Source organism: Equus quagga, chromosome 15, assembly GCF_021613505.1.
Source record: "Equus quagga isolate Etosha38 chromosome 15, UCLA_HA_Equagga_1.0, whole genome shotgun sequence".
NCBI lineage: Eukaryota > Metazoa > Chordata > Mammalia > Perissodactyla > Equidae > Equus > Equus quagga.
Window position 1 is genome coordinate 26664903 of NC_060281.1, and position 7308 is coordinate 26672210.

The window sequence follows — 7308 nt, forward strand, 5'->3', positions numbered from 1 at the left end:
AGGGTCCCTTTGGGTCCCCCATTCCATGGCCGGGGGCAAATGTGGCTCCCCAAGGGCTGCGGGACAGTGGACGTGAAGGATCCCTGAGCAGAACCGGGAGAGCCAGATAATGAGACAAGCTAATCAAAAAGGCAGCGAGTCCCCAGGGCTGATGGTGTATCCAGACCAACAAGCGTATGGTGTGGGGCCAGGACCCCTCCCCTCCCCCAGCACACCCTGCGGGGGAGTCGGGGGGGGGGGGGGGGGAGGGCTGGGGGGGCCTCTGGGTCAGAGAGGAGCTGGGAGCCAGAGGGGGCTGAGGGTGGGTTGGGAGGAGAAGGAGCGGGGGAAATGAGGTACAGGGTAGGATGACACCAGCTTGTCCTGGGGTCGAGGCAGAGCAGAAGGAGCTGCAGCAGGGCCACCACACTGCACACTGGGGGCGGGAGGTGGGCAACGTTCCTGTCGTATTCTATGTGAATGGCGCCCCCTGGAGTTTATGCCTCGCAACGGTCCTGTCCCGTGCGTGTGTGTGTGTGTGTGTGTGTGTGTGTGTGTGCGCGCGCGCGCGATTATTCCACTCCAGATTTCCTGCTCCCTCGCACCTCCCATGCATCGAAAAGAGGTGATGGCTACTAAAGGAAAAAGACTTTGCTGGGGAGGTTAACCAGAAAGGGAGCAAAGAGAACCACAAACCCTGTCCCTGGGCCCAACCCTGGCCCCCTCCCCTCCCCTGACCTCAGCTTCACCCCTCCTCCCCTTCCCTCCTTTCCCCTCCCATCCCAGCCTGTCTTTTCAAGCTCGGGAACACTTGATCCTGCTTCCTGCTCCCTGGAGGTGAGAAAGACCAGCTCAGCGAAACTTGACGCCTTCCCCTGGGTCTCTGGGGCCCCTGGGGGCAGATGCCAGAGGACAGAGCCACCCTCAGCTGGCAGAGCCCCCACACCTTCAGGAAACACTCTTGACCCACACCTCCCCTCCTAGAAAGCATCCTGAACCAGGCAGCAGTGGGGTCGCTTCCTGCTGCCGCTTGTTTACACAGGGATTTCCCAGAACCTTCTGCCCCTCACTTGCCTCCTTCCCTTCCCTAAGAGTTTGCTTTCCCTCAGCCTGTACATAACTCAAACATTTCTTTTCTTTTCTTTCTGCTTTATCTCCCCAACCAGCACCCCCTCCTCCCCCCCGGCCCACCGCCCCATACATAGTTGTATATCTCAGTTGCAGGTCCTTCTAGTTGTGGCATGAACATTTCTTCTTATAGATTCATTATTTCTTTGTCCCTAATCTACGTATTGTCTGGATAATTTGGGCCTCCCTTATCCTCATAATCCAGGTCTTTTCCAGAGCCTGTTTTTGCTAGTCAGTGGACTCCAACTCAGTTCGCTGTACCCAGCAGATCCCAACAGGAGCAGGACGCACACCCTGCCCTTGAGCACACGTAGAAACAGCACCCGGCACAGATGCCACTCTAACCCTGGGGTGGGGGGTGACATCCACGACCCGAGCAGCAGCTGGGGTCTTTGGAGAGGAGCTGATCTCCAGGTGCTCTGCAGTCCCCTTAGCCAGGTGTCTGGTTTCCCTGGGAGGCCAGCAGAGTGAGGCGGGGATGGGGCTTCTTGCCAGGGTGGGACCTGGTCCCCAGAGAGGGTGGCTTCTCCTCCCCATGGGTGCTGACGGCTCCGTGCCAGCTTCACAGTCTCACCCTCAAAAGGCATAGTTCCCAGAAGCCCAGAGAGACTTTTGCATTAGGAGAACCAAATAAAACACCAGGCTGCTTCCCGTGGGCTTCTTAGGCTTAAAGGGAAGGAAACAACCTTGCAAGGGAGAGCCAAGAAATCAGAGCAGCCAGGCCCATGCCTTCCTCGTTCCCATCCCCTTAGCCTTACCTATTACGGAACACCTTGGTACTGTTACAGTACGTCTGTTCCTAGATCTATTTCCTGGCTCCATTTTATACCAGTAGCTATAACCCTGCAGAGCAGTCTCCCCACTCCCACTGAGGCCCCGGGGACAGGTCTGGGGCTCCCTGAGGGCGGGGCTGTGTCTCCCCTCAGACTGGGGCTCCCTGAGGGCAGGGCTGGGCCTTTACCTGTTGGATGTCTCCAGCACAGTGCCCAGCATGATGTAGGCACAATACCTGGCTCAATCAATATTTGTTGAATTAACAAATAAAGAGTCCAGAGAACCTGACTTTTTCAGCCTCTTCCCAGACCAGCTCTGAGTGGGAAGACCATGTGTTTTCCAAGCTGGTGTTAAAGCCAAATTACTTCTGATCCACTGAACCATCAGTTCAAAAAAGCCAAACAAAACCTCCCTTGTTCCAACATCAGTGTGGACAAAGGGAGCTTGGGACAGCCCAGGTGACACTTGGGAAATGGTGGCCTCCCGATAAGCCTTAGACACAGATCACGTCTTTGGAGTCTGGGTGGGAGCAATCTTAGAGCCAGTCTAAGCACAGCTGCTTACTGTGGAAATGAGAATCTGGAGCCCAGAGAGGGAAGATCACACAGCGAGGCAGGGCCCAATTGTGACAGAGTGGCCAGAAAGTGGAGAGAAACTCCTCTCTCTTTGGTATCCCCACCCCTATTCTTCTAAGACTGGTATTTTCAGTAACTCACTGTTGAGCCAGTCACTAAATGTCTCTTTGCCTCAGTTTTCACATCTGTAAAATGGAGAGGGCCACATGTGTAACATGTCACAGAGACATTTTAAGGACCAAGTAGGATAGTGAGTGTGGACTTCTTGGAAAGTTCAAATGTGAGGGCACCCTTGGTGATGGTTGTAAAATAATTTACAAGAGAATCCAAATAAATCGGCCTTTCAAAAGTGAGTGTAGTTCCCAGTCTCACCATCCAGCCCTGTCAAGGTTCATTCGTCAATTCATAAGATAAGCATTTCGTGAGCACCCGCTAAGTGCTGGCACTGTGCCAGGTGCTAGGGACACTGTCTCGCCCCCTTCAGTCAATGCCTCGCACACAGCCAGAGTGAGCCTGCTGGATGAAAGTCAAATCCTGTCCTCTCTTCAAAACCCCGCCATCGCTGCCGTCTCACTCAGTAAAGCCTGGCCTCCCACATTGACCCCAAGACCCAAATGACCCTTTAACCTCTCAGACCTCGGCTCCTACTCGTCTCCCCTCACCTACTCAGCTACAGCCAAATCCCCCTCACCACTGCAGGCCCTTTGCACTTGCTGCCCCCTCTCCCTGTGATGCGCCTCCCCCAGATACCAGCACGGGCCCATCCCTCTCCTCTTTAAGGTCACGACAAACGTTGTCGATGGGATCTTCTCTGGACACCCTTTGTAACATTTCAGCCCTCACATTTCCTACTCCGCTTCCTAGCTTTAGTATTTTCCTTGCTATCTAAACGCTATTCAGTCTCCTTATTTATATAGTCTTTTGTCTGTCTTTTCCCTAGAATGTAACCTCCATGAGGGCAGGAACTCTTGTCTGTTTTGTTCAAACTGAATTTGGAGTGTCTAGAGTAGTGCCTGGCACACAGTTGGACCCCTTAAATATATGTTAAATGAATGAATGGCGATGTACAGACAAGGTCCCTGCCCTCATGAAGCCTGCATTCCACTAGCAGAGCACCTGCTGGGGGGTGTGGGATGAGGAGGGAGCGGAGGGCGATACAGACCCTGGGCGACAGAAGTTTCTGGGGCCCCTCCTCTCCAAGGGTGTCACTGTGGGATTACATTATCACTAGTCTTGAACAGCACGATTTATAACAGGAGTTAACTGCTTACTAATTAGCAGCTGGAACCATTAATTGGCTATTTGTTAGAGCCGGAATTAATAAACTGGTCTTTCAGCGGGGTCATAACTCTCCCCGTTTCTCGCCCCCTCCCAGCCAGCCTTCCCCCACCTGACCAGAAAGTGTCTTGCCCTGAGACTGAATCGATAACTGCCACTGTATGATTTTCAGACACAATTTCCCTCGTTAGGCGACAACGCCATCCCCTCAAAGACTCTTCCACTCTCTCTCCCTGTCTCCTCTTAGGGGCTCTAACTTGCCGGAGGCTAGCAAGAGAGCTGGCGGCTGGAGGAAATGGAGATTTCTAGTAACATGCTTTCACAACAAAGGCCCTAGGCTGCCCTGCTTGGCCAAGGTCTGGGGCACCTGGTCCCCTGGCCCATCAGCAGCTAGTTCCTGAGACCTCCTGGACCCCAAGGACTGGGCTTTCTCTGGGTCAAAAGAACAGAATTTTTCTTAGAGCATCTTGAGTTGAACCCAAGAGTTGGCAGCTGGCTGCTGACCACTGAACCTCCAGGCAGCCCAGCCTCAGTCCACCTTGGGTCCGCTGGTCTAACTCACATGCCCCAACCCCCAACACTCCAATTAGGGGCCCAGAGAATTGTTCTCTGTGTGCGAAGAGAACAGGAAACACTTCTTGTGAAAACACTTACTGGGTACTCAGGCCCTTGCGTCTCTTCAGTTCAGAACAGTGGGAAAGAGCAGGGTCGCCAAGCCAAGCCACTTAACTCAAAGCTCCGTGGAGCTGCGTAAGGCACTAAATCTTTCTACTTTATTCCATGAGAATAACAGTCCTATCTCACATAGTTCTTATGGGGATTAAATAGTTAATATGCATGAAGGGCTTAGAACAGTGTCTGGCGTGTGGTGTCAGCTATTATTCTTATTTCTTCTCTCAACCACTTTGTGACAGAGGGACCCTACTATGAAAGGTTAGGACAGAACACAGGCCTGATGGCTCCCAAGCCCGGTGCTCTTTTCCTGCTCCCTGGCTGCCTCCCATCGTCAGACACAGGGCGCTATCGGAGGCAGCAGGCAGGGCACACTGGAGGGAGGAGATGACTGAATTTACAGGCCTGCGCAAACAGGCTGTCAAGGTATTTACACTGCATACAATTAGCTGCAGAGTATTCACAAGTGGATCAGCGACAGCAAATGTTCAGTCCCAGCCTGGCTGGAATTGGGTCCTCTGCTCCCTCTCCCCCCAGCCCCTCCCCCAGGATGTCCTCTCTCCTCCAGGCCAGTGTAGGTGTTCAGAGACAGCAAACTCAAGAGAATGTGCGCTGAGTCTGTGGGGCTCCCTGCCTCTCAGTAATGTACCCCAAAGCCAAAGAGGACCAATTAACTGCTGTTTGGGGTTGGACTAGGTAATTGAAAATAGGAAGGCAGTGTCCCTTGACATGGATAAGTGCTCATTCAACTCAGAATGGGCAAAGCCAAGGAGAGCTGGAATCACTGTGATTATATGGAGGGCTTCCTGGAGGAGGTGAGAATTTCCGGGAATTTTTGAATAATGGAAAGATGACAATAAAAGAAGCATCATCACACCCTCAGTTGGTGCCACTTCTTTTTCAGACTGGGTAGGGGAGCTGGGTGGGAAGAGGTCTGATAGCTCTGTATCTCTGTGGAGCAGAAAGTGGATTTTTCTCATTGGGGTAATCATTGGGGGGTAGGGAGTAGAAATGATGGCTGCACTGAGGGTGTCCTAGGTCTGCTGTATCTGCCCTATGATGGGCATCATTCATTCATTCATTCCACAAATCGTCAGCTGGCATCTCTAGATGCCCAGCAGTAAGTCGTGTCTGGATCCCTTATTCAGCTTTGGACCCACAGGAAAGGAAGGAGAGAGAAAAGCAGGGAGGCACGAAGAAGGGGCACTCACGTGGAGGCGGGCTGGAGAAGATTCTTCAGATGTTCTCGGACTTTCTGAGCACAGAAGGGGAGCCGAGGAGGTGTCCGCTGATGGTACACCCCCCGTGCCGCCTGGCCTTTCTCCGGATATCTGCTCCTACCCGGCAGTTGAGGGCACGTACTCCTGTGGGGGCAGCCCCCGGAAAGTCAGGGGAGCAGGGACGCATCAGGAGATGGGCCTGGCAAAGGGGTGGTTTATTATCATTTTTAAAATTGATGTTTTACACACTGAAAAATTCTTTTTTGGTGTACAGTTCTTTGAGTTTTGACAAATGCATACAGTCGTGGAACCACCATCACAGCCAAGATATTGAACAGTTCCGGGGGTGGGGGAAGGAGGGTTTATAATCTCCCCGCTTGTTAGCTGCTGCGGTGGTCCGCGCTTCCACGGGTCTCCCTGCTACAATCCCTGCGCACACGCGGAGATGAATAACGGCGACAGGTGGAGCAAGTGAGAGTAGCAGGACCTGGGTAGGGGGACGCGATCGCAGGCGCGGGGGAGACCGCCCGCCTAGCTTCCCAGCCTACATCCCTCCTCGCCGGCGTTTGGGAGGAGCGCTCTGCCCACTCCTGCTCCGAGAGGGAGGGCCGGGGTGAGCCAGCGGAGTCCCGGAATGCCAGACCCTCGCAGCTGGAGCGGGCCCGGGCTTGGCTGCCGGAAGAGAGTGCGCCCCTGGGGCGCTTGGGGGCGCCTGAGGTCCTGAGCGGAGGCAGGATGGGGAGAGGGGCGAGCTGGGGAGAATGGGAAGGATGGCCTGGGGGAGTTCCGGCGGATGAGTCCTACGGACAAACCTGTTGGCAACCTGCGGGCCGAGGCAAGGGCAGGAGCTCTAAGCGCGCCCTCTGCGCCCCGGGCTCAGCCAGCTGCTCGGTGGCCCCCACGCACTACGCGGGGAGAGGCGGAGGCGGCCTGGAAAGGGGCGGGGGCTCGGCCGGGGGCGGAGGGACTCCGGGGCCGCGCGGACGGCCCTGCAGACCCAGGGCAGGCGGCCGGCTCCCGCGCCTGCAGGACCCCAAGAGCCGCGGGCTCCCTGGCCTTTCCCTCCGACCCCAGCTTCAGCCCCGCCCCCCAAAAGTACAAAACATTTGCAAAGTGTGCAGTGCCCCGCAGGCTTGTGTTCCCGGGGTGAACGGCTGCGCTTACCCCGCGAGCGCACTGCGATCGGTGCGCCCTGCTCGGGCAGCCAGACTGGGCGTGCAAGGGCGGGCGGAGAGCGAGCGTGCGGGCGCGCGGCTGCAGAGCCCGCGCCGAAACCCACGTCCCCCCGCCACTGTCCTCGGGATAGATGGATCCATTTCTGCTTTCTGACATTTTCCTGCCGGGGGGTGGGAGGTGGGGGGAGAGAGGGAGAGAAGGGGGGCGGGGCAGAGAGAGAGAGAGGAAAGAAAGCCGGCAGTCTGCTTCCCCCAGCCCTGTTTTGTTTTCTCTAATTGGTCCTGGGGGAGGCGAGGAAATTGGACAGAGGCTGGGCCGGGCGAGCTGGGCTGCCTTTAATTGGCTCCTTTTTTTAACTGGAGGGGAATCAAACAGGAGAGCGAGCGACAAAGGGTGGGAGAGCGAGAGACCGAACGCGGAGACGCGAGGAGGAGGGAGGAGGAAGGGAGGGAGAGAGGGAGGGAGGCGGGGGGAGCGCGGAATGAAAAGCTCCGAGGGGGGGGGGG